This window comes from Cupressus sempervirens, chromosome 3, assembly GCF_028749045.1.
Source record: "Cupressus sempervirens isolate cs-2001-9-10 chromosome 3, ASM2874904v1, whole genome shotgun sequence".
NCBI lineage: Eukaryota > Viridiplantae > Streptophyta > Pinopsida > Cupressales > Cupressaceae > Cupressus > Cupressus sempervirens.
Genome location: NC_143120.1, coordinates 548,579,027 through 548,606,089, shown reverse-complemented (window position 1 = coordinate 548,606,089; position 27,063 = coordinate 548,579,027).

Genomic DNA, 27,063 nt, shown 5'->3' with positions numbered 1-27,063 from the left:
TAGGTTTCTTTCCTTGCATCATGTTAGATTCCTTGGATTTCTTTAGTGGATCTTCTTCTACTGATTTGGATGATTCAATAATTTCAAATTTGGTGATATTAGTGTATCTAAGACTAGTTGTGTCTTTAGATCTTCGTTGGATTTTAAATTGTTCATCAATCATCTGCATACTAAGGTCAAACTTAGTAAGTTTTTCATTCATTTTTCGTTAAAATTCTAGACTATTCTTCAAGTTCTCAATTTCCTTTCTTAGATTTTCATTCTTGGTGCTCGTATTTGTCAGTTTTCTTCATTTGTCTCATTCATGTGTCCATTTAATGTGTTTTTCTCCTATTGTAGTCATTCAATGATTTCATCTTCCCATATTTCTCTTATCAGTTTCAAGATTTTCCTTCGCTCCCTCAATAGTCTTTATTCTTGTAAGTATTTCAGTCATCCTTAGGGATTGACTTTCAAGTTCATTTTGGGCTCCATTTAGGTTTTATTTCACTACTGTGTTCTTTTCCATCATATCCACAACCACAACATTAACTTCTTTTAAGCTAGTACTCTTTTAAGATTATTCCTCAAGATTGTCAAGACTTATCCGTAATATTTCTAACAATTCTTTCCTCTTTGTGAATGATGTTTTCAACTTTTTCTTTAGATCATCAATCTGTGTAAGTGCTTCATCCAAGGTTTCTTCCAATTGCTTTTCTCTCCTATACCTCTCCATATTTCCAAATCTACTCTCAAGATGTTAAACTTTCACTCTAGAGAACTAAGCTCTGATACTAATTGTTAATTGGAAAGGTTAGGTTTTGAGAGGGCAGGGGGGGGGGGGGTGAATTGGTACTAATAATTTTAATTTTTTTTCTATTTTTTATCATGACATTAACTTTCCAAGTTCACAAATAACATGCTCAGTATTTCTAATATGCTGAAATAAAATATAAAGTAAATAAATTGTAACATAAAAGATTCATACACCCATAACACATAGATTTTTGGTCTTGCATAAAACCCTTGGTCAGAGGGGAAAAATGTCATGGGGAATGCCCCTTCACTAGTAAATGTTGGCAATGGTTATCTCAAAAATTAAACTGGACAACCATTTTCCCTAACAATCTTTAAAAAATTCTAAAAATTTGGCCCAAAATGGGAAATTCTAGAGTCTATAATAATTTATGAAAAATATCTCCTTCCATACTACATTGGGAAATATTGGAGGAGAGAAATAGAAGGATCTTTGCCAATAATATAATCGATCTAACTTTGTTCCTTAGCAAACTAAAAGCTAGCATTCTAAAAGTTAAAAATAGTAATCTAAGAAACTCTCATAAAGAAAAAGGATCTTTCTTAGAATGGGATACTAGAATGTGAAAAAAACGGTTTAAGCTAATCAATCCTCCACTATCCTAGTGCAAAGCCAATAAACAAGCTAGAATTGATTGTAAATGGGAACCTCCTCCAACTGGTTGGGCCAAACTCAATTTGTATGGAGATTCTAGGGGTAATCTAGGACCTATGGGTCTAGGTTTTATTATCCATTCAGATAACAACTCATGGTTAATTAAATGATCTAAACATTTAGGTATCTTATCAAATAATCTAACAAAAATAAAATCTCTAATTGAAGGTCTAAATTGCTGTTTGAACTTTGGGATAAAAAAATTAGTAATCAAAAGAGATTCACAAATGATTCTAAATTCCTTTAGGAAAAGAAGTACACTCAACTAGGATTTAAAATCCAAACTTGAATATGCATTATAAGTAATGGATAAACTCTAAGAAATAATAATCAAACATATATATCGAGAGGGAAATAGGGAAGCATACTCCATAGCCAACAAAGGAGCAGATGGTGAAAACTCTTTCTTGAAGAGTAATTATACCTTTCCTAATTAAACTATACTAATTGCATATGCATAAAATCTAAGTGAGCCAAAAGTTTCACATTATCATAATGTATTCTAGTTCCTAGGCATAATGAGGTATGCTCAAAATTTATCTAAATTTACCTTCTCTTAGACTCCCTGAGAGAAATATCATGTATAAGCAAGGGATTATAATAAGTTGCCTTGTCTACTTCTTTATCTAGGTTAGCTTTTTATCTAGTTTCCAAAGATCATAATTAATCTTAATTCAATGGTAAACCAACTATGTGTAAATTTATACTTATAAAGTTAATTCTGAAATGGTTTTTTTAGACAACATCAATGTGTTGACTTTCCAGTCATGTTTGTTATTAGTGACGTACACTTATTTAGATTGTGAGTATCTATTGAGCATATTGTATAGTTAAGTGTTAACCAAACATTTCAGTTGCTACCGAGTTCTACAGTTGCTACTGAGTCCTTTGGACATATTTTAGTTTATGCTGAGTAGTTACTACAAATTTGATGATCAATAGTGTAAATTGAGCATCTCAGTGTATGCCGAGTTTACCAGTGCAAACTAAGTTGTGCAATGCTTATTGAGTTTGCAATTGATGTGATGCGAGTCTAGTGTTAACTGAGCTACTCAATGTTAACCAAGTGAATCAGTTTATACCGAGCTCCTAGTGATAGCATTGACTGAGCTATGTAGTGTGAATCAAGTGATTCAGTTTATATGCCGAGTTTCATAGTATTCACTAAGTCACTAGTGCAAACCAAGTTCAAGACTACTTGGAAGTGATTAGTATGGACTGAGCTGAACTATGTATACTGAGTGCTGATAATGCCGAGCATTGAAAGTGGATGCTGAGTATCAAAACCTCACCGAGTCAGTCTTTAGAACCCAAGTTTCTACACTTTGGCCAACTTTCTAATATTTGTGTAAACTTGTATTGTGGCTGAATTTGTAATTTTGTAATTAGATTGGTATATATGTAATGTATTGCATCACATCCAAAGTAATGAATTGAAGCAATGTAATAATTAGAGAAGAGAAGAAGAGTGAATTAAAAAGGCTACAAAAATATAAGGAGTAGCAAAGATTTATCTATCACAACAAGGTGATTTGTACACTCAAAGGAATCTCATTCAACAAACCAAGTTTTGGATCAGAGATCACCCACTGCTTCATCCTAAAAGGTGGGTCAATCAAATCCTTTAACAAGGTAGACCTAACAATCTTGTGTAAATATCTTTACTAAGTGCATACTTCATTGTATGTTTGTAAATCCTTTTGCAAGGTGGACCTAACAGTCCTTATTGCTCCTAACAGGGAAGATCATCATAAGTGATCATTGTAAGCCTTAACAAGCCAACTTTATACTGCAATATTATAGCTTGTGGGTATCATCCCCACCCCAGTTTTACTTTCTATTTGGAAGGTTTTCAGGTCACCAATTTGTGTGTCAAAAGTGTTATGTATGCTTTAATGTTTTCAGTTTCACATGCATGTAGTTAGATTAGAATTCACACAAAGGATTAATTTCTAATTAAGGATAAAGTATTATTGGTTACTGATTCACCCCTCCCCTCTTAGTAACTTAGCCTATTATAATATTTCCAACAATTGGTATCAAAGCTTTGTGGTTCTCAGAGAAAATTTTAACAAATTGAGCAAAGATCAAAGGCAATGGAGGTATTCAGACTTGACAAGGCTATTAACAATGAGAAGCTAGATTTGGAATTGGCTGTTGGACAACTCAAGAAAGCAAAAGAGAAACTCTCTCAATCCCTGAAAAGAAGAAAAGACCTTGCAATCCAGATGAATGATCCACTCTATATTTAAGAAAGAGTTAAAGACATCCATTCAAGAAATTTAGATGAAGCTGATGGAGAAATCAAAGAACTATTAGAAAAGAATAGTACTCTTCAAGAAGAAGTAAGAAAATTAAGAAGAGAGTAAGAAATTTAGTCAGTAATATTGTGTGAAGTCATGGAAGAGAAAAACAAGATAAGAGAAGAGATAGAAGGAAAGAACAATGAAATTTAGCACTATCCCTACATCAAGTAGACTTCATTGATCAACTTAGCAATGTAAATGAAGAAATCATGAATCTAAGATTAGAGAATGAAAGATTGTAGAATGATCTAAACACTAAAAGGAAAACCAATGAAAGGATGATAAAATCTCAAGTAGACATGAATCAATTAAATGAACAAAGTCATTACAAACAAAAAGGAAAAGTGAGAATTGGATATACAGAAGAAGGTGAATCATCCAAGCAAGGAGCTCAAAAGAATAAAAAACCTACTTGCAGTCACTGTGGTAAGATAGGTCATACATCAAACAAATGTTGGAGCAATGGGAAGGAAAAATTTAATGGAAAATGCTACAATTGTAATCAGCATGGTCATAGGGCAAATGAATGCAAAGAAAAACCAAAGTTTGAAGAAAATGTTACAAATGTAAGAAGCATGGGCACAAGTCATCAGAATGCAAAACTAAGATATTGAATCCAATAGAACAGATTGTAAAAGCTATATTTGGTTGGGATTATAACACTTGGTGCAGATGTCATTATTATGGAGAATTTGGACACATTGGAATGAATTGTGAGAAACATCACATGAGGAAAAGAGATACTACCTGAAGATGTTTCACTTGTACAGAACTTGGTCATCTTTCTAAGAACTATATGAATACTAGAAGAATTGAAGATAAAAAGAAGGCAAAAGTTGATTATCAGAAAGCAGACGAGACAACAATGGGTTCCAAAATCTTCTGAAAATACAAGTCTAAGCAATGATAATTAAGTCACTCAAGAATTGGGTGACTCCACCATTTCCACTTGATTTCTCAAAGGAGAACTAGAACTAGGATACCGAAGAAGACATCTAATATCATTCCAGTTAACAAGCAAAAAAAGATACAAATCAACATTCAAGATGCAAAGGGATCACCGAGTAAAAGATGGCAGTCACTATCGAGTTACTATTCTTACCGAGTGAGGTTGGGTTGCAGACTCTACCGAGCAAGGTTAGGAGTAACTAAATTTTGTGTGGTTATCGAGTCATGGATGACTATTGAGTATTCAATGCAAATGAAGTGGATGATAGTCTGTCACTTAAGTGAATAATTATACCAGGCATTTATGGCAAAATTTGATAAAAATGGTGAAATTGAAGTCATTTCTCACTATGAATTTTGGAGAGCTATTTGTGCAGAATGATCTTCCAAGCAATCAAGCGATTTGAGTGAATTGTTACTAAAATTTTTCATATTCTCTCAAACCCTACCAAATGAAGATGGCATCCACTAGTAGTAAAGCAAAAAGAGTTCAGACATGTTGGTTCATGGTGTGGAATGAAAGGCACCAGATTTCAAGTTGACTCTTGCAGTTGTAGAAACCCTTGATTCGAGTGGAGTTCAGTCTCAAATCCCTCCCAAGGTACTATTAGTTAATGATATCCATTCACATTTCAAACGTTCTATTCAAGATATCAATAGACTAGAGATGGATGAATGCTTGAAGGAGTTATGTGTTGATGGTGTGTCGAAACCTAAACATCAACATCTCAAGACAAAAGGTTTAACCCACATTCCTCACATGCCATGAGATTTCCAAGTAAAATGGATAAGGTTTATCCTTAGTTGTGTGTATAATGGTTGGTTGTGGTTGGAGCAACTAGTTTTGATAACCAAGAAGGTGATCCATAGGATCATTGGTCTCCCAATGTTGGCAAAAACTAAAATGACTAAAACCCTAGGTCAGGTTGAATTGGAGAAGAAAACCCTTGCCAAGTGTGATGGAAGGGGAATTAAGATAAGATGTTTCACTTACATGGAATCGAAGATTGACATTCATGTCATTGCCCAAAAAATCTATAGTTTGAGCAAATTGAACAATGTATCTTGTGAAGCAATTGATTTGGCATACAAGGTAGTCAGGAACAACCTATCCCTTGACCTTGTTGAGCTGTTATTGAACCAGTTCACTAAAAACATGGAGAGCATCAGAACTTCCAAAAACAATCCATGTAAGTTTGGTTCACTCTTGACATGTTTATTTTTCTATGTTTAGAAGTTCTTCCCATCAAAAAGTATAGTATTTTGGAGAAAAGATGTACCGATCCTTTATTAGATTAATGAGTACATTGCTGAAATGAGAGAGAATTATACACATATCATGGACAAATACTTTGATGCATTTAAGGAGAAAATTAATAATAGATTCAGGATCCCCAGGAAGTTAGTTGAAGATTATAAAGATGATGTTTGTTTCATGGTTTACATTTAGGCAGTTAGGCCAAGAATTGCATGGGTAAAACCTCTAGGATATGAGGTAAATATTGATGAAACCAAAGACATAATTAAGGCATTGATAAATGAGCCTTTTGATCCTAAGGCTACTTAATTTGGCACCTATGATGAGGCAAAGAGTAGGATAGAACTAGAAATCATACTTCCTTAGGCAGTTAACAAGGGTAAGAAGAGGATTGCTAAACTGAAAACCAGTTCCACTCTTCTGTTAACTGAAGGAAAAGGTGAGGATGAAGAAGCAAAAAATGAAGAAAAATTAAAGGAAGAAGAGCCACTAAAGAAGAAAGGTAAGGTAATCATTACCAAGCCTGCCAAGACATCCACTACTATGTTCACTTGGAGATCATCTAGAAAGAAAGAAGATAAAGAAGGAGGAGACATAATCTTCAAGAGGTCTCCACCCACATTTGAGGAAAGAATGAAAGAGTTGGAATCAGGTTTTGGCATTACAAACTTTAAGGCACTAAAATATGAGACCAAGACTACTAATGAGTAGAAGCAAATATAAGATATATTAATATCCATGATGGGTAAGTGGAAGTACTCACCTCATATATTAATATCCATGATGGGTAAGTGGAAGTACTCACCTGACCACCTTACTTAGCAAATTCCTAATGCTTTGATGGGTAAGATTAAGCCAAGATGGGAGCATGCCATGCAAATTGAAAAAGATACATGTGATTAGACCCTAAGGTAACTCATGTCAAGTTTATATGACAAGGAGGTGGAAGAATCTTTGAAGAAAAATGAAGAAAAGTTAACTTTAAGATTCAACACTTGTCTTGTGTTAGTGAAAGAAATTGAGCATGTTGTGAAGAATACTACAAACACATGGAAGAATGTCTAGCTTCTTCAAAAACTAAGTGATTTTGTAGTCATTATAAGTGAGAAGGATGATGATGAATATCAGGAGAAAGATGAAGAGAAAGATGATGAAGAGGTGACTCATTTTGATAATGTAGATGACGAAGAGGAACATGGTTAGGAAGCTATCAAGGAAGAAGTGCAAGATATTGAGGAGATTGACCTAGTAAAGATTACTGCAACTGTCATAGCCTCACTTCCTCATTCTCCCAAAAAAATAATGAAAATACCAAGCTTGGAGAAAGCTTCAACAGGATTGATTATGACCAACACTAAGAGCACAAGCAGTCAATCAATCTCTACACTTGTCTAGCTCAATACTTCATTGATAGTAGTGCTAAGAACTTCATCTACTGAGCATCAAGTTCTTCCCTCTACATCAATTTTGGCTACATTAGGTATTTCTTCTACTAGTATTTTAATGAGTGCAGTATCCACTTTTACTGCGAGTCCTACCATTTCAACGATTGTTTCCATTCCTAGTATACAAGTAATAAGTGCAAGGATAGTTGAGACCAAGCCTCAACTGAGCACAAAATTTTTGGGAAAAGGCAAAGAGAAGGAAGAGGATATAGATCTTGATGAGGAGATTGTCATTCCTAAATGCTCAAATGTAAATCTAGATCAAATGCAAATTTTCGGTGAACTACTTCAAAAGAAAGCCAAGCAACAAAGGCTTAGAGAGGAAAGAAAAAAAGAATTTAAGATCATTGAAGATGCTAAGAACATTCCAGTAGAGGCTCTAGGAATAGAGGTTGATACTTCTCAACCAATTTTGTATCAGTTGACAGAGGCAGTCTAGAAATATAATGAAGATTTGGATGGACAAGATAAATTATTGTAGAAAGCTGAGAAAAAGTTTGATAATAAAGTTTGAGAACTTATTGCTCAACAAATTTCCATTCATCAGACAGAATTATCTACTATTCTAGGCTCTCTAGAGACCTCTTGCATCAATGTATCTTTACTTTTTGGTAAGCTATGTGATACATCAATTTTCACAAAAGAAATAAGAGATAAACTATCAAAAATTGATGAGGATTTGAAGGCAAGTGCACAAAAATTGTATCTTGACCCAAGTTCAAGCTTTTCCCACTTCAATAAGATCAGATTTCTGACACATATGTAGGCATAATTGTTGAAAGAAGAGGCAAGGATAAGATCAACATTAATAGATATTCAGAACATGATTCTCCCAAACATGGACGCACTGTAGAAGCACATTGCACATTAAAAAATGCTCATCCATGACAATAAATTCTCCATTGTAGACCACATGATGGAATTGGCAATAGAAGTGCAGATTGCATTGCACATATGCAAGGTCTTGCAGGAGAATTGGGGCAAGACTTTGGCACTTATCTTGAAGGTACATTTAGATTTCTTATCACATTTTGGCATTATTGTGTACATATATATAGAATAAATCTTTGCTATTAATGTCAAAAAGGGGGAGAAGATTGGATAAGATGTAAGGAGAAAAGGGGATAAGATTGAAGAAAAAATTGAAAGATTGTAGAGAAAATGTATATTGTACAAAAGGGAGAAAATGTATATATTAGATGTATAGTATACTGTATATTATGTATGGGGCAACATTACCATGTACAGGAATATATCTTTTACAATTTTTTTTTTTGAAAAATCTCAAAAATAATATACTCTACCTAGTTGGAGACTTAAGGTGATGGATAAAGATGTTCTTGAACATTCTTGAATTCAATTTTTACTAATAAGTATTTTTGTCACTAATGCCAAAGGGAGAGATTGTTGACATTCCAGTCATGTTTGTTATTAGTGATATACACTTATTTAGATTGTATCTACCAAGCATATTGTACAGTTAATAGTGTTAGCCAAGTATTTCTGTTGCTACCAAGTTCTACAGTTGCTATCGAGTCCTTTGGAAAATTTTTAGTTTACACCAAGAAATTACTACAAAGTTGATGATCAGTAGTGTAAACTAAGCATCTTAGTGTATGTTGAGTTTACCAATGCAAATTGAGTTGTGTAGTGCTTACCGAGTTCATAGTTGACATGATGTGAGTCTAGTGTTAACTGAGCTACTCAGTGTTAACCAAGTGACTTAGTTTATACCGAGCTCATAGTGATAGCATTGACCGAGCTATGTAGTGTGAATCAAGTGATTCAGTTTATATGCCGAGTTTCATAGTATTTGCCAAGTCACTAGTGCAGAGCAAGTTCAAGAGAACTTTGAAGTGATCAGTATGGACTGAGTTTCTAAGTCTGCTGAGTGCATGACAATGTTGAGCATTGACAGTGGATGCCGAGTATCAGAACCTCACCAAGTCAGTCTTCAAAACTTGAGTTTCTACACTATGGTCAACTTTCTAATATTTGTGTAAACTTGTATTGTGGCTGACTTTGTAATTTTGTAATTGGATTGGTATATATGTAATGTATTGTATCCATCTAAAGTAACAAATTAAAGCAATCTAATAATTAGAGAAGAGTAGAATAGTGAATTACAAAGGCCACAACAATATAAGGAGTAACAAAGATTTATCTATCACGACAAGGTGATTTGTACACTCAGAGGAATCTCATTCAGCAAACCAAGTTGGAGATTAGAGATTAGCCACTGCTTCATCCTAATAGGTGGATCAATCAAATCCTTTGACAAGGTAGACCTAACAGTCTTATAAAAATCTCTTTACCAAGTACATACTTCATTGTATGTTTGTAAATCCTTTTGCAAGGTGGACCTAACAGTCCTTATTGCTCCTAATAGGGCAGATCATCATAAGTGATTATTGTAAGCCTTAACAAGCCAACTTTATACTATAGTATTAAAGCTTGTGGGCATCATCCCCACCCCAGTTTTACTTTCTATTTGGAAGGTTTTTGTGTCATCAAATTGTGTGTAAAAAGTGTTATGTATGCTTTAATGTTTTCATTTTCTCATGCATGCAATTAGATTAGAATTCACATAAAGGATTAATTACTAATTAAGGATAAAGTATTGTTGATTCCTGATTCACACCTCCCCTCTTAGTAACTTAGCCTATTATAATATTTCCAACTTGATGTACAATTTACAAAACCTAATCAACTAAAGAATCAACACATAAATAATATAAATCTTCTTAATTAAAAATATATGACCAACCAATAAGTAACAAATCTTATCATAATGATCCCCTAAATCTAAATAGACTAGATGCCTATCCTTGGCTCTTTCGTTATATTTGGTTTTGTTCTTTCATGTGTCTTAACACTTGGTCTCTTCTATCTATTTCTTTTCTTTTTTGGTATATTTTCTTCTCAAATTGCTCCCAGTTTGACAATTCCCTTTATTTATCATTTGTATGTCAGGATACTCTTTCTCTCTTGTCATTTTATCCATCTTGGTTTCTTCTCTTTCTTCTAGTGACGCATGGCTATGTACAAAATATTGTATGTATGAAAGTTTCAAAATGTTCCTTCTTGTTTTTCTCATTTCCTCCCTTTTCCTCTACTTTTCTCTTTCCTCTTATTTGCCTCTTTATTATTTGTTAGTTTCCTAGTTCTCCTATTTTTATCTATCTTTGGTTTTTTTAAGGTTTTGCTTCCATCTACTAGTATCTGTCATTTTAAGTGGCTCTACTCTTCTTCATTCCTTTAAGCTAAGATTTCCTTATATTATAGATTATACTTCTTCCTCTATATTAAATAATTCTAAATCAAACCTATGTAGTGCTAAAGCTTTAGTTCATTACTCAATATACACTCCATTTATAAAAGCATGGTACCGATCTACCTTAAATCATCATTTGGATATTCATGCTAGGATATAAGATTAAAAGGTTGACATCTTCATGAGTGGACTCATTAAACCATGAGATAATTGTGGAAATAAATATTTCATATCTTAGGTAGATGCTACCATTTATTACTATGTGTAATGGTTTCTTCTCAGCTTCTAGAATCTCCTATAGCTTCAAGACCCTTCCTAAGATCCACATTATTTAGGATTTGTCATCTTAGTTTATTTGCTTGTGATTTTAATCTCTACAAATATGTTCTTAAGTTATTAAGGACACATTAGTAGTTTTATTTCATTCCTTAGAAGATTGAACTATTGCATTTAGGGGAGATATTAAACCAAAATTATGAAATGTGATGTTACCTAAGGTTGATGGTATGAATAGGTTTTATATTATTAGGGCTTTGTGTGAAAGATTCCAAGATAACATGGAGAATGGATAGTTTAGTAATAGGTTCTTTTATAGCATGTCTAGCCAAAGCACAAGCCTTCCATTGGGAAATAATTAGGATATGTTCCAATATCTTTTAACTCAAGCAAGCTCTCGTAGCTTGGTATGAAAGACTTCATAACTACTTGGTACAAATTGGTTTTCAAAGAACAAATGATAATAGTAATCTATATATCAAAGAAGGACCAGACAATAAAATTGTGTTGGCATAAATATTTGTTGATAATACTTTATTCATAGAAAATGATGACTTATGCAAAGCATTTTTAGAAGAAATGAGTCAAGAATTTGAGATTTCTATGTTTGGTGAGATAAAATTCTTTATTAGATTGCAGATTCAATAGAAGAAAGATGGTATCTACATTACTTAATCTAAATATATCAAGGAGATACTAAAGAAATTTGGAATGGAAGATTCAAGACCAGTTGGAACCCCTATGTTTACTAGACATAAACTTTGGAAAAATGATGATTCCAAATAGGCAGATCAAACCACATACATATCAATGATTGGAAAATTGTAGTACGTAGTGCATACAAGGCTTGATATTGCATTAACAGTCACTATGGTGGCAAGATTCTCAACAAATCCCAAAGAAAATCACATGATGATAGTCAAAATAATCATGAGATATCTAAAAGGTATTGAAGAATATGGTTTATGGTACAAAATAGGAGACAATTTGGATTTAAAAGTATTAACATATGTTGATTGTGTAGGAAGTATTGATGATAGGAAAGACACCAGTGGTGGATCATTCTTTCTTGGTAAAAGACTAGTGTCTTGGACAAGTAAGAAACAAAATTGTATCTCTTAGCCCATAGTAGAGGCAAAATATGTGGCGGCAATAGCCAATTATTCTAAATTGTTTGGTTCGAACAACTATTGGCAGGTATGAAGATAGAGATTAAGGATCCAGTAGTCATATACTATGATAACACCAGTGCAATAAATATATCAAAGAATCCAATGATGCATACCAAAGCAAAACACATTGCTATAAAATATCATTTCTTGAGAGAATTGGTACAAGATAAAGAAGTTAGATTGGAATATGTAAATACAAAAGAAAAAATTGTAGACATATTCACCAAGCCATTACCTAAGGATGCATTTTTATATCTAAGAGGTAAGCTAGGGGTCATTTCCCTATATGAAGCTCACTAAATAAACTTTACTGATGCATAAACTAGAACATTATTGAAGATCAATCAGTTGGTGCAATATTGACAAGGGCATATTGCAAATGAATCATACTTGAGGTACATTGATATTCCCTAAACATTGTCTTTGGAATAAGATGTCTAAGAGGAGAAATTTGCTATCATATCTCATATAAATTTTGTGGAGAAGTTTTTTGTCATAGAAATTTTGTAAAGAGATGTACAAAGGGATAATGAACTTGGTCAAATATCAAAGGTAGAGTTTGCTATCAGAAGAAGTTGTAGCAGACAAAAGTTTTCTAACAGAGGTAGAAACTAAAGGCAGAAAGAGTTCACACTAATATAAGGAGTTTTCATGGACAAGAATCATAATGAAACTAAGGATATGTTCCTTACTTTGTTCCTGTACTCTAAAAAATTCATTATGGTATGATATGTTGTGTTGCCATCAATGCCAAAGAGGGAGAGTGTTGAAACAATTAATTAATTGTGTATTATCTTTGATGTTACACAAAATGTTGTATCATTTCTAGTCAGTGTATGCAGAGCTCACTCAGGCATTAAAGATAGTTTTTTGTGTCTACCAAGCATTCTAGAGTTTGCCTAGTTCAGAAGATAGTATCTACCAAGTTCACTCGGACACCAAAGAAAAGTTTGTAAAAGTTGAGTGTTAACTGAGCTCATTTGATTAATGAAGGAAATGTTGGATGGAACCAATATTAACCAAGATCACTCAATTGCCAAAGGAACTTTGTGAAGTATGTAGTGTTGACTGAGCTCAATTGGTTAACAAGGAGAAATCATTTCTGAGTTAGTATCTACCGAGCAGGGTCAACTAACAAAGGATTTTCTTGTTTTGGTATATTAAGTTCAATTGATTTGTGTGTTGGTTCTAGCCAACTAAGAAGATGAATATTAATTATTCTAAGTTGTATTCTAGCTTACTTGACTATATGAAAGATATAAATATAAGGTCAAGTTGAGATTTAGAAAGTGTGAATGCATGGAACATAATTGAAGATTTCATGATGCTAAGAGGAAACGAACTAGAAGGATAAGAAGAATATTCTTGTGGAGCTAAAAAGATATATTTGATCAAGAAGGACCAACTATACAAGCCAGAATTGAGATCTGTAATTAGCAATTCAGTTGCATCTAAAATTTGGTCATGTCATTGTTACTCTCTAACCATTGTAGCAGTGATCTAAATCTCTTAATAGAGTTGGCTTAACAACTATTTGTAAATCCTCTAACAAGGTGTCATTTCTATTGAACTATCTAAAGACCTCTAACAAGGCCACTCCTAACAACATGATTAAATCCTCTAATAGGGTGACACCTAATAGTGTGTTTTGTAACCTTCAATAGGGTTGGCTCCTAACAGGGCTCACTTTAGAAGAGTGAAAATTAGTAACTAGTTGCAATTGGTGTTTTTTCCCAAATTGTGTTGCCATGTTAAACCTTGACGTCAAATGTGTTCATGTTGTTTCTTTTACATGTTTGCAACTAAATTAAAGTAATGGTAATCACATATAACATCTTAAAATTTTCATGTTAAGCATTTTCTGAGCTATTTTAGTGTTTAACAAGTTACAATATTTTTTAGTGTGTTTGCCAAGCATCAATAGAGTTCAGTTTTTAGAGTTTATTTTGTACTGACATCTAAGGGATCTGGGATATATTTTTGTAGTAACTGATTCACCCCTCCCCTCTCAGTTACTCCTCTTATATTTCCAACATCGAAAACCTTTGAATTTCTTGAAATGTACCAGAATATAAACAAATCCTTTGTAACTCAACTTTCTTTGGATGGCTCGATCGCAATGATGATCAACCAACGCTTCCTAGAGAATGACTAAGTGTTGGGAACTAATAGGAAACTTGGCTTAAAGATCTAAAATCTCCCCCTTTGACGTTAGTGGAAAAAATACTTTCTCATGACTTAGAAACCCATAGAAAATTAAAAAATATAAAAAATAGATATAAAAAATAGCACTCCCCCAAGACTTTGATTCGGTCTTCAAAAAATTATCTCTGTAATAAAATACATACATGTTTGATGCTAACACATTTGATAACTTTGCCTCTAATTTTGATCTTTTGAATTCACCATGATTGTGAAAATATTTCCCTCTTATTTTGCATTTCACCTCTTGCTATATATTAGATATTTCCCCCCTTTGTTGACTCCTTGTTTCAATCACAGGTAGATTCCCCCCTTGTTTTTGGCACTTATGGCTTGAGGTTTGCAAGGTTCAATTGGTATTTATCCAAAAATGTTTTATGACTAGCCAAAATCTTTGCAAGTCGTTGATACAATCTATCTCTTACTAGTTCCATGACTTGAATGTGAATTTATAGCTAAGTAGCTAGATCAATTAGGCTCTCTACAGTTGAAAGATGTGGATCTCTCTTTATTAGATTCCAAGCCATAGATAATTCCTTCTAAATTATCTCCAAATGCAGAAGTAGCATGAATTGAATAGATATCAATTTGTTTCTTAGGCTCTTGTCTCTAGCCATCAACTTGGCTAACCTCTCTTGATAAAATGTCAATTTATTGTATGAAGGTGATCTTGAACTTGCATTCTTGCTCAAAGAAATAGTACAAGCCTTTATATATGTATGTATTAGATAAATAGAATGTTGATTCTCCAATGTGAATAAGTCAACATCACAAAGTTTCATATACAAAGAATGAATTACTTTCAAAAAATTTTCCAAACAAATGGAAAGGTTAGAAAGCTCAACCTGCCTAATTGCAAGTTTAGTTGAGACTTTCTCCAAAATTTTGTGCTCAAATCTATTTTCAAACCATCTTAAAAATTTGTCATTGGTCTCTATAACTTCTATTTGAACTTTATCAACTAAATACACAAGTTGATCCAAAATTTGATGTTGTTCATTAACATCATGAATCACAAAAGAGTGAACACAAATGTCCTTAATATCATATAATACCTTCTTTTGCTTGAGTTCTCTCCTCAATGTTCTTGCTTTGTCTTATGACTCAAAAAAGTTTGTAATTCATGCATATGTTCCAGAGTCATATCATTTAGGTCGTACGAGGGTAGTGTGATGACCTCATCCAAACTCATTGTCTCCTCTAGATTATCATATTTATGTGCCACTATCTGTGATCAAGGGGTACTATCAGTGGGTAGTGATATCCACAATTATCTTCCCTTTGCACTCAAGCTAGATGTCTATCTTAGCTCTTATGGAGTTGATATAACCTATTGTACATGTGTAATAGTTAATGTAGTACCTGCCCCTAGTTCACATTTTGCTATCATGGTTGAACTCTATTAGACTAGTTTTGTGTTGATAATTAGTAGCATTGTTTTGAGACTATTAGATATTGTGCTATGGATTCAGTTTATATGTGATGAGATTACTTAGACTCTACATTTCATGGATGCATGATGATTATTACATTGCTTTCAGTTATTGATGATGATTAGATTAGATGGTTTATTATCACATGTGTTTTCTTATGGATACTTACCCCATACTTGCATGTGTATGGTGTGCGTGTTTGTTCTCTTATTGTATGGTGTTTCTGATGTGGTTAAGGAAGGGAGTCGTAGTCACCTGCTAGTCGGGATCTACACGATGCACTACTTCCTGCCATTGCCTATTTAGCTTAGCGCACACACACACACACACACACACACACACACACACACACACACACACACACACACACACACACACACACACACACACACACACACACACACACACATATATATATATAGTACATGCATGGTTTTTATGTAGGTTGCAGGTACCAGGTATCAACTTCCTTGAATTTCCAAGATGAGCATACCCTATCACACTATCTCAATGGTAAGAGAGGGGAAATAAATTCTCAAGTCCAAATCCTAAACCTTTAAACCATTTTTCTTAGAGACGTAGGACAAGTATGTGAGATATTTCACCTTCCGAATGTGTTGGATGACATAATTCATGATTTTAACCTTTTAGACTGATTTTGCATGGATTGTTCTGTGATGGGCTTTCATTTTTTATCTTGGAAGTCTATGTTGAATATTTTATTAATTAAGTTTAAATTAAAAGATTTAACTAACAATTTAATTATTTTGGAAGAATTAATATAATATCATGATCTTTAGATATTTTGATTTTAATTAATTAAATGGGGAATTAATTGAGAAAATAATTAAATAAAAAGAAATTAAAATTATTATTAATAATAAAAATAATAAAAAATAATAATAGAAAAGATAAAAGAATTAAAATAAAAGTTATACGTCTACCTAGGAGTGAACACACCTCTTGAATGCACGTATGTCTACAACACAGGAGTTGGCGCACAAATTAAACACATGGTGTCTACAACCTTGTGACTCATCTAGAAGGTTGGGAAAGACTCATGCTTAGTTGTCAACACCTTCTGGTTGTTTCTAGAGACATTCTAGGTGCTTCCTGAGAGTTCTTTATATTCAAGCACTCCCAGAAGCTTAGAGAGCGTGTTTGGAGGACCCGAGAACGTTGGAGAAGGAAGGAGCTTGCTCTACGGATCTTGAGGAGAAGTGATTTAGCATCAGTGTCCAGGTAGACACTTGTGATTTTGGCTTATGTTATTTTCGCTTCTTGCACTTCCTGTCTTCTTCGTGTCTTCTGAATGCTTTCTGAGGATTTTCATATCTTGGTTATATGCATTTTGTCATGAGTAGTTAAATTCTATATAAGAAATTTTCATATGCATAGATATGAGGAGACTATGGGGCTAGGGTTTTCAGATGCCTATGGACAAACCTATTAGAAAGATCAATTAGGCAAATCTAGAGAATGATCATTAAAGGGAAAACTCTTAATTTATAAAATTGGAAAAAACCCATTTTGTTTAAAATTATATATATATATCTAATCGCAGACCTTATTGTAAATGTATTCTTTTAAAAATATACATTTACAAATCTGCACACACACACACACACACACACACACACACACACACAGATATATATATATATATATATATATATATATATATATATATTTAAAAATGTTGTTTTTGTTATCATAGTGGAGAAAACATTTAATGAAATCCTTATTAATAAATAAATAAATCACATTTGGGGCCAAACGTTTATTACAAATGTTTTAGAAAAAAAAAATTAATCAAATTTTGGGGGGGATAGACCTGCGCCCCATACCCTTTGTGTTGCAGGGTACCTACTTTTGCAGGTACTGCGACGACAGAGGGTATGATGTACCCGCTGTCGTTGTAGGCCCTACGACAACAGGGACCCATGTACTGTGACAACGATTTTATTAAAGATATGCCATGTTTTGTTTTTTTTAAAAATTTTTTATTTCAAATTTGTTATATGTGATTTGAATTTGACATCATATTGATATTAAATTTATTTAATATTAATAATTGATAATTAATAATTATTATATATTATTAAATATTAATTATTATTATATAATATTAATTATTGTATAATATTAAATAATATATATTATAATTAAAATTTTGGTTAATAGATTATTTCTTTAATAATTAATCATTTTATAATATTTTAGTTTAATAATATAAATCTAATTCAATCCGATTTAAATAAAGAATAGATAAATGAGGATGAACTGTATTTTGTTAACATTGAATTTTCTATGTCTTATTGGAATTACGATGGGGGGATCTTTTTCAAATATCGTATACTCTTAGAAACATCTTAAAATAGAGATTTAATGAATTATGGGGAAAATATTTTTATCTACCAAACAATTACATTGGTTAGGTAAAATGTACAAAATTTCTCCACTCGATATCTAAATTTTGAGAATGAAAACTGAGACCTCCACACTTTATTCAACTATGTGATTTTAGCAAACCAAAACATGTGCTTGCATTGTGTTTTCTCTATGCTTCTTGTTTTGGGTTTTTGGGTTGACTAGTTGTTGACCAGTTAGGATGTCTACCAGAGGCTCGACAGTTATGCTTGTGATGTCATGATGATGTCTTTTGATCTCGATTCTTAATAAACCCAACCATGGTAATTTGATGGTATGTTCTATGAGATATTTGTATTTACTGATTGTCATTGTTTTTGAGTCTTCTTGTGTGAAGTTGAGGTGTATGCATTTGAGATACTTGACTTAACCATTTTTGAGTCATCGATCAGTTATACTTCGGTTGCTTTCTAGTCGCCTTGATGGGACTGAAGTGTTTGTTTGATCTTGATGATGTCATGTTGTGACATGTTTTGACTCGACCATTTTGGAGACTTTGATCAATATTATTTTGAGATAATTTTTGGTTGCTTGCTGAGAACTAATGATATTTGTGATTATCAGTGAAACCTTCAGTTTCCAATAGAGAACTGTTGTGGTCATGATTATCTATGGATGCTTTTCAGTTGCTAATGGGATTTGGTGCTCTTATTAAGGATTATTCTTTTGGTATTTTTCCAGTCGCTTGTATAGGACTATGGTGATTTTGTGATTAATGATTCCATGAGCTTAGGGTAGGTTATCTACTTGTAGTGGCAGGAAGTGGCTTGCAATGGGGGCCGAGGCCCTAAGAGGCTACTAGGGTAACTCATTGTAATTTTTTTAATAAGCGAAAACATTCACACCTAATACAGACTTAATGAACCTAATAACATAATTGTTTGTTCTCGCCCATGCCTCGAGTGCTAGTACAAACTAGGATGGGAGTAGAGATAATGCTTGGTTGCAACCTTGCATTCCTTAGTATGCCTCATCAATATGAGAGGATACTAGTGGCCACATAGGGATCACTAAGGGGCCAAGGTCTATTGAGAGATTGCTAGGGTAACTCTAGTGTGATCTGTGTGATGACACTTTCCCGCTTGCATAGTAGATTTCCTACATGTCTATGTTGTGCCTCTAGGATTAGATGTCATTTTGTGTGATTTGGAACCTTTGAGTTAGTGTCTTTTAGGATTCTTGGACTTAGAGAGTATTTGTGCTATGTGTTTTGATAGCCTATTTGGGACTTGAGATTATCTCCTCAGCGTGGTGGGAGTGGACCATTTAGGTTCCACACTATTGGATGGTAGTGCTTTTTCACTCTTACCATATGAGATCCATCCAAAACATCGTGGCTGATGCATTCTTTGATTATGATGGTGGACATGTATCCTTATATTGATGATTTGCATATGTTAGATGATGTTATCTTATGCTTTATCTTGCATGTTAGATTTCTTTCTGCATATGTTGTAGTATGTTTTAGGAGTGACATTCCTACTATGTTAATACCAATGATCTCTTTGGTGGTTTGGAATGTTATGCACGAAGGGATGGCTAGGGCCCATGATGGTCTAATGATGCTATTTATAGTTGGGAGGAATTGTGCACTTAGTTATGTTTGTGATTTATGGTTATCTGCTATGATGGATGTTTATATTTTCTATGGTGATGTTCATGTATGGTATATGGTTTCATTTACTTTATTGAATTTGTATCATGGATTAGAATAGGATTTTGTACTTTATTTCACATATGTATATTCTTTTTAGCCTTTCATACCCTATGGCATGTACAGTGGATGATCGAGCAATCAAAAATGTAATTTAAGAACATTGGACTTTTCATTATTATTTTATGTGGATATAATATTAGATGAAATCATTAATAGTTAATTTAAACATAATTCAACGTTAAGGGATCCTTGAAGAATGTAACCTATTATGTATGTTTATGTTTACTTTTAGATGAATGATGTTATTGCTTTTGCTACTATGTTATGAATGGTTTTACTTTCATGTGAAAAAAAAATGCTATCAAACTTAGTGAAACTTTAGGTTAATTCTTTGAATCCCTTGGCAAGGCATTACATTTGGTATTAGAGCCTGAGTTTCTACATTGGGAGCTCTGGGTATTTTGGAACAAACTAGGACTTTGAACTATTATGTATATCTCTTTCAAACTAGAAACTAGGTGAACTAAAAATAGAACTAAAAACTGTTACTCACATATGCAACACTTAGTTTCAAAACTAAATTTTTTATTTAAACCTAAACATAGGTAACACTAAAATTGAATTTAGTCTATTTGCAAAACATGTGTCTTTTGGTTGTAATAGTATTTCATATTCTATATATTGTTGTAGGATGGTATATGGGACTAGGTCATCTATTAAAGGCCGTGGTAGAGGCTGTGGTTGTGGTAGAGCTATCAGTGTCCACGAGTCTGCTCGTGGAGGGCCTACTCATGAAGAGAGTGGAGGAGAGCACACTAGTGAGCAGTAGGAAGAGAGCCATAGGGGTGACCAAGCTGAGTCTAAGGAGGTTAACTTGAGGTAGATGATGCAGACCATTTTTGATTGCCTACCTCCTGCTCATGAACAACATAAAGCACATCAAACAGAACAAGAGCATAGACCCAGGTCTAGAAGCCCTTAGAAGGATCGATAGAGATCCATTGTATCTACTCAGATGAAGGACCTTTCAAGATCCAAGGTCAAGCCCTTTAATGGGCAGGGTTCTAGATATGTGGCCGAATAGTGGCTTATTGCCCTTGACATGATTTTTGCTATGCAGGACTTTGACAGTAATGTGAAGGCAAGATTCACCATTACCAACATGGAGAATTTTGGGGCCACTTGGTGGACAATTGAGGAAAAGAAGTTGGGCATAGATATGAATAGTGTCACTTGGGAGCTATTCTTAGAGAGTTTCCATGAATGATTCCTACTAGAGGAATGGAAGCAAAAAAGGGCAGATGAGTTCCATAATCTCAGGTAGTATTCTATGACTGTAATAGAGCATGAGCGCAAATTCTACAAGCTCATGTCCTTTTCAGGATTCAGTAAGAACTCAACTCAGTTGACACAACACTTCATTAGAGGTTTGAACAACGTTTTAATTGGGGGTGTTAAGGTGTTTGAACCTAAAACCCTCAAGGATGCGATACATCGAGCTGTCCTTGTAGAGCAAAGTGTGAACCTAGGACATGGGGGTTTTGTAGGAGAACCTTCAGCATCAAGGTCGAAGGGTGGTCAGGGAGCAAGTGGCAATAGGAAACCTCCTTTTGGGGGTAATCAGTGGTAGGGAGGAACTTACCCTCCAACACAGAGTGGTGGTGGTGTTTCCAATACTAGGAACTATCACAACGCTCAGCGCAACAAGTTCAACCAGTATGATCAACCATCTTAGAGTGTTCAATCTTATCCTAGTGGGGGTAGCTTCTAACAATCTAGTGCACCTAGAGTTCAGAGGAGCTTCAATGGAGAATGTTTCTCATGTGGACAACGCGGACACAAGTCAAATCACTGCCCTCAAGGGAAACCTCAGTTCTCAGGCCAGGGACCCACAGCTTTAGAACCTATAGTGAGTGACATGGGTAGAGCCCAGAGAGTGTACTCAGTGGAGTCACATCCTCTTACAAAGGGCAAGGGTCCAATGGGACCCGCACAGTGAGTTCTTAGCTTTACTTTTCTTGTAGGCTTCTAGGAGTAAGCCTAATTCTTAGGGGGGTGGATGTAGTGCCTGCCCCTAGTTCGCATTTTGCTATCATGGTTGAGCTCTATTAGACTAGTTTTGTGTTGATAATTAGTAGCATTGTTTTGAGACTATCAGATATTGTGCTATGGATTCAGTTTATATGTGATGAGGTTATTTAGACTCTACATTTCATGGATGCATGATGATTATTACATTGCTTTCTATTATTGATGATGATTAGATTAGATGATTTATTATCACATGTGTTTTCTTATGGATACTTACCCCATACTTGCATGTGTATGGTGTGCATGTTTGTTCTCTTATTGTATGGTGTTTCTGATGTGGTTAAGGAAGGGAGTCGTAGTCACTTGCTAGTCAGGATCTACACGATGCACCACTTGCTGCCATTTCCTGTTTAGCTTAACATATATATATAGTATGTACATGCATGCTTTTTATGCAAGTTGCAAGTATCGGGTATCAACTTCCTTGAATTGCCAAGATGAGCATACCCTATTGCACTATCTCAATGGTAAGAGAGGGGAGATAAATTCTCAAGTCCAAATCCTAAACCTTTAAACCATTTTTCTTAGAGAGGTAGGACAAGTATGTGAGATATTTCACCTTTTGAATGTGTCGGATGAAATAATTCATGATTTTAACCCTTTAGATTGATTTTGCATGGATTGTTCTGTGATGGGTTTTCATTTTTTATCTTGGAAGTCTATGTTGAATATTTTACTAATTAAGTCTAAATTAAAAGATTTAATTATTTTGGAAGAATTAATATAATATCATGATCTTTAGATATTTTGATTTTAATTAATTAAATGGGGAATTAATTGAGAAAAGAATTAAATAAAAGAAATTATTATTATTATTAATAAAAATAATAAATAAATAATAATAATAGAAAAGATAAAAGAATTAAAATAAAAGTTATAAGTCTACCTAGGAGTGAACACACCTCTTGAATGCACGTATGTCTACAACACAGGAGTTGGCGCACAAATTAAGCACATGGTGTCTACAACCTTGTGACTCATCTAGAAGGTTGGAAAAGACTCATGCTTAGTTGTCAACACCTTCTGGTTGTTTCTAGAGACATTCTAGGTGCTTCCTGAGAGTTCTTTATATTCAGGCACTCCTACAAGCTTAGAGAGCGTGTTTGGAGGACCCGAGAACATTGGAGAAGGAAGGAGCTTGCTCTGCGGATCCTGAGGAGAAGTGATTTAGCATCAGTGTCTAAGTAGACACTTGTGATTTTGGCTTATGTTATTTTCGCTTCTTGCACTTCCTATCTTCTTCGTGTCTTCTGAATGCTTTCTGAGGATTTTCATATCTTGGTTATATGCATTTTGTCATGAGTAGTTAAATTCTATATAAGAAATTTTCATATGCGTAGATCTGAGGAGACTATGGGGCGAGGGTTTTCAGATGCCTATGGACAAACCTATTAGAAGGATCAATTACACAAATCTAGAGAACGATCATTAAAGGGAAAACTCTTAATTTATAAAATTGGAAAAAACCCATTTTGTTTAAAATTATATATATATATATATATCTGATCACAGACATTATTGTAAATGTATTCTTTCAAAAATATACATTTACAAATCTGTATATATATATATACACAAATATACATATACATATACATATACATATACATATACATATACATATACATATACATATACATATACATATACATATACATATACATATACATATACATATATTTAAAAATGTTGTTTTTGTTATCATAGTGGAGAAAACATTTAATGAAATCCTTATTAAAAAATAAATAAATCACATTTGGGGCCGAACGTTTATTATAAACATTTTAGAAAAAAAAAATTTAATCAAATTTTGGGGGGGATGAACCCGCGCCCCATACCCTTTGTGTTGTAGGGTACTTGCCATCACAGGTACTACGACGACAGAGGGTACGATGTACCCATTGTCGCTGCAGGCCCTGCGACAGCAGGGACCCATGTACCACGACAATGGTTTTATTAAAGATATGTCATGTTTTGTTTTTTTTATAAAAATTTTATTTCAAATTTGTTATATGTGATTCGACTTTGATATCATATTGATATTAAATTTATTTAATATTAATAATTTTTAATTATTAATTATTATATATTATTAAATATTAATTATTATTATATAATATTAATTATTGTATAATATTAAATAATAAACATATATATTATAATTAAAATTTTGGTTAATGGCAATTTTTTGCGAATTTGGATAAATAGACTGCTCTGCGAATTACCTGCGAATTTTCCTGCGGCAGGGATTGCAGATTGTGAATACAAAAAGACTAGGACTCCAAATGTAAAAAGACTGCAAATTAGGGCTGCGAATGCATATTGGCCAAAACAAATTAGGAGAATGAAGGGCAGCTCTAAAGTCAGTGACACTGGGCAATCCACTGCAGCGAATCTGGCTAATCCCTCCATTTTGGTGGCTCGCACGAATGATGGACATAATCAACCTATCATTTGCTCCGCCCCCATGAACAGTGCTAGGGTGGCTCCTGCTGCTGATATGGCAATCTCCCAGGATATGCAATCACCCCATGGCAACTCTCAAACAAGGGATACTGCTGGCATTGGAAACAATGGGAATTTCGCTGATGGTGAGGTAGCAGCTGGTATTTGTTTTGATGCAGCAAACAGACAAGAAATCAGGTGTGATCCACCCTTAGTCCCGAACCCTAAATCTAATATGCCTTTTTATTTTTCGTCTGTTTCAATACCCCATAGCATTAATGCGTCTGCTTCGAAATCAACCAATAAATCTACTAACAATGTACCTAAACCTAGTTCAAACCTTGGCAACAAACCAAGATCTTTTCTGGAGGCAATTGCAAATTCATCTCTTGCAATTGCCTTAGGTGCTCATTTTGCCTTACCTGCACAAGATGAAATCTCAACAAGTGGTAAACATTTTGGGGATCCTTCTACTTTTCATGTTACCCCTAATCCTGAAATGTTAAATGAGATTATTAAGGAAAAAGAAAGATTAAGAAATACCGCCATCTTCTTCTCTGCTGTTGAAATTGATAAAGGGCCTGCCAGAAAATTCTTAGATGACTAGTTTCATAATTATTGGAACTTAAAGCTTGGCTATCAAATTTCTTTTTGTAGGCAGATTCATAAAGGATTGTTTGTTGTTTTTTTTATCAATAATGAATCTCAGCAGGCTGTGCTAAAAAAAGAGTATTGGACAGTCGGTAACACCACATTCAGGGCTCTGGCTTGGAATGCAGAGGCTAACCTCGATGAGGTGGTTGCTCTTTTGGCTCCAAGATGGGTTCTCATTAAACAAATTCCCCCTTTTTTGTGGCATTTTATTCCTCAGTTGGTTGAACCCCTAGGAAAATTCTTGCGAATGGATGACTCTGCTCGTTTAGTGCCTCATTTAGATGCTAGGGTTCTTCTTGCTTTGAAGCCTGGTTAAGATTTACCCAAAGAAATTAACATCTCTATAGTTAATGAGAAATTTTCCTGCCCTATGGAAACCCTAGGAGATTTGAATGCATGTTTTTTATGTAGAAAAGAGGGGCATCTTAGGAAAGATTGCCTGATTATCAGAAATAAAACCCAAAAGAATACTAATCCTTTTAACCTTCCCACTTCTTCCCAATCAATTCCCCCTTCCTCTCCTAAAATTAATCTTATGCCTTCCCCAATTGCTCCCTCTCAATCTTTCCCCTCTATGCCTCAAATACCATTTTTGCAAAATGCGTCTTTTACCAGCATAGTGGATATAGATTGTTTTCAAACTGTTACAAAAAAAGGAAAAATTGATCGAGTAAAAAAGAATCAGCCCCAAATATACCTTTTGTATCCCCTCCTTCAAAGGCTAATATGACTTCTAAAGATAAGGCTAATCCCTCTATCCCCCCTCCATCTGCTCCTATAGCTACCACCAAACACATTTCCTCAAAACATAACCCCCTTATGAAAGTGTTTCAAGAGATCTCAGATGATTTTATAGTTGAAGTCATTCCGGCGGCCCCTATTGTTGTTAATAATCAGTCTCTGGAGCTGACAACTTCTTCCCCTTCTCTGTCTAATAATGAGGATATCCTCACTGCTAGAAGGAAAGGAAGACCTTTGGGATCCAAGAACAAAAATAAGAATAGTAAGAAGCAAAATCAAACCGAATCTTAGGATACTTCTCCTATGGAGCATATCATGAGTGTTGAGGCATCTAATTCTCTAATTTTGTCTCAATGAATTGTGTTTCTTGGAATATTAGAGGACTGGAATGTCCTGATAGAAAGTTTGTTATTAAAAACTTTATCAGTTCTCAAAATAATATTGATATGATTATGCTTCAAGAAATTAAGTCTACTGGATTCAATCTTGAATCCAATCTTAATTTTATCTGGAGAGATGCTATCAAATTCTCCACTAATCACCCTCAAGGTAGAGGGAGGGTGGCGATTTTGCTCAACCCCAAATGGGGACCTAAAGTTAAAAGTTTTGGTTTTTCACCTTGTAATAGAGCTATTTGGTTGATCTTTAATCATAATGATATGGATTTTCGTATATGTTCTGTTTATGCTGCCAATGACTATACAGAAAGGAGTAAGTTTTGGTCTTGGCTTAGCTCGCTTCCTAAAATTCCCTGGATGTTTGGAGGTGATTTCAATATGATAGAAAATCAAGAGGATAAACTGGGAGGTCTCCCTTTCTCTTGGAAAGAACAGGAAAGATTTAATTGGAACAAATTTAAAAGGGCTAAATCCCTTTATGATCCTTTAAAGGGAAGCAAGAATAATAACCCTGGCCTCTGGTTTACTTGGTGTAATTTTCAAAAGGGTCAGTATAGAATCTACTCTAGACTTGATAGATTCTATCTTAATAGCAATTTCTTTTCTATGATTTTGGATAAGAATAATAACTTGGTGCTTGTCTCCCCTACCACTCTTTCGGATCACCAACCTATTTCTATATTTGTCAATCTTGGTTGCTCACCTAGGTATAGCAATCATTCTAACCATAAATTCATTCTCAATACTAGCCTTCTGGAGGATAATGACATTCTTGCTGCTATTTCTATTATAAGACTCATCAATGAGTCTCATTTTCCCTCTTTATCCTATATCCGTAGGTGGAGTCTTGATGTTTTTGCCTGGCAAATTTTTTTAAGAACTA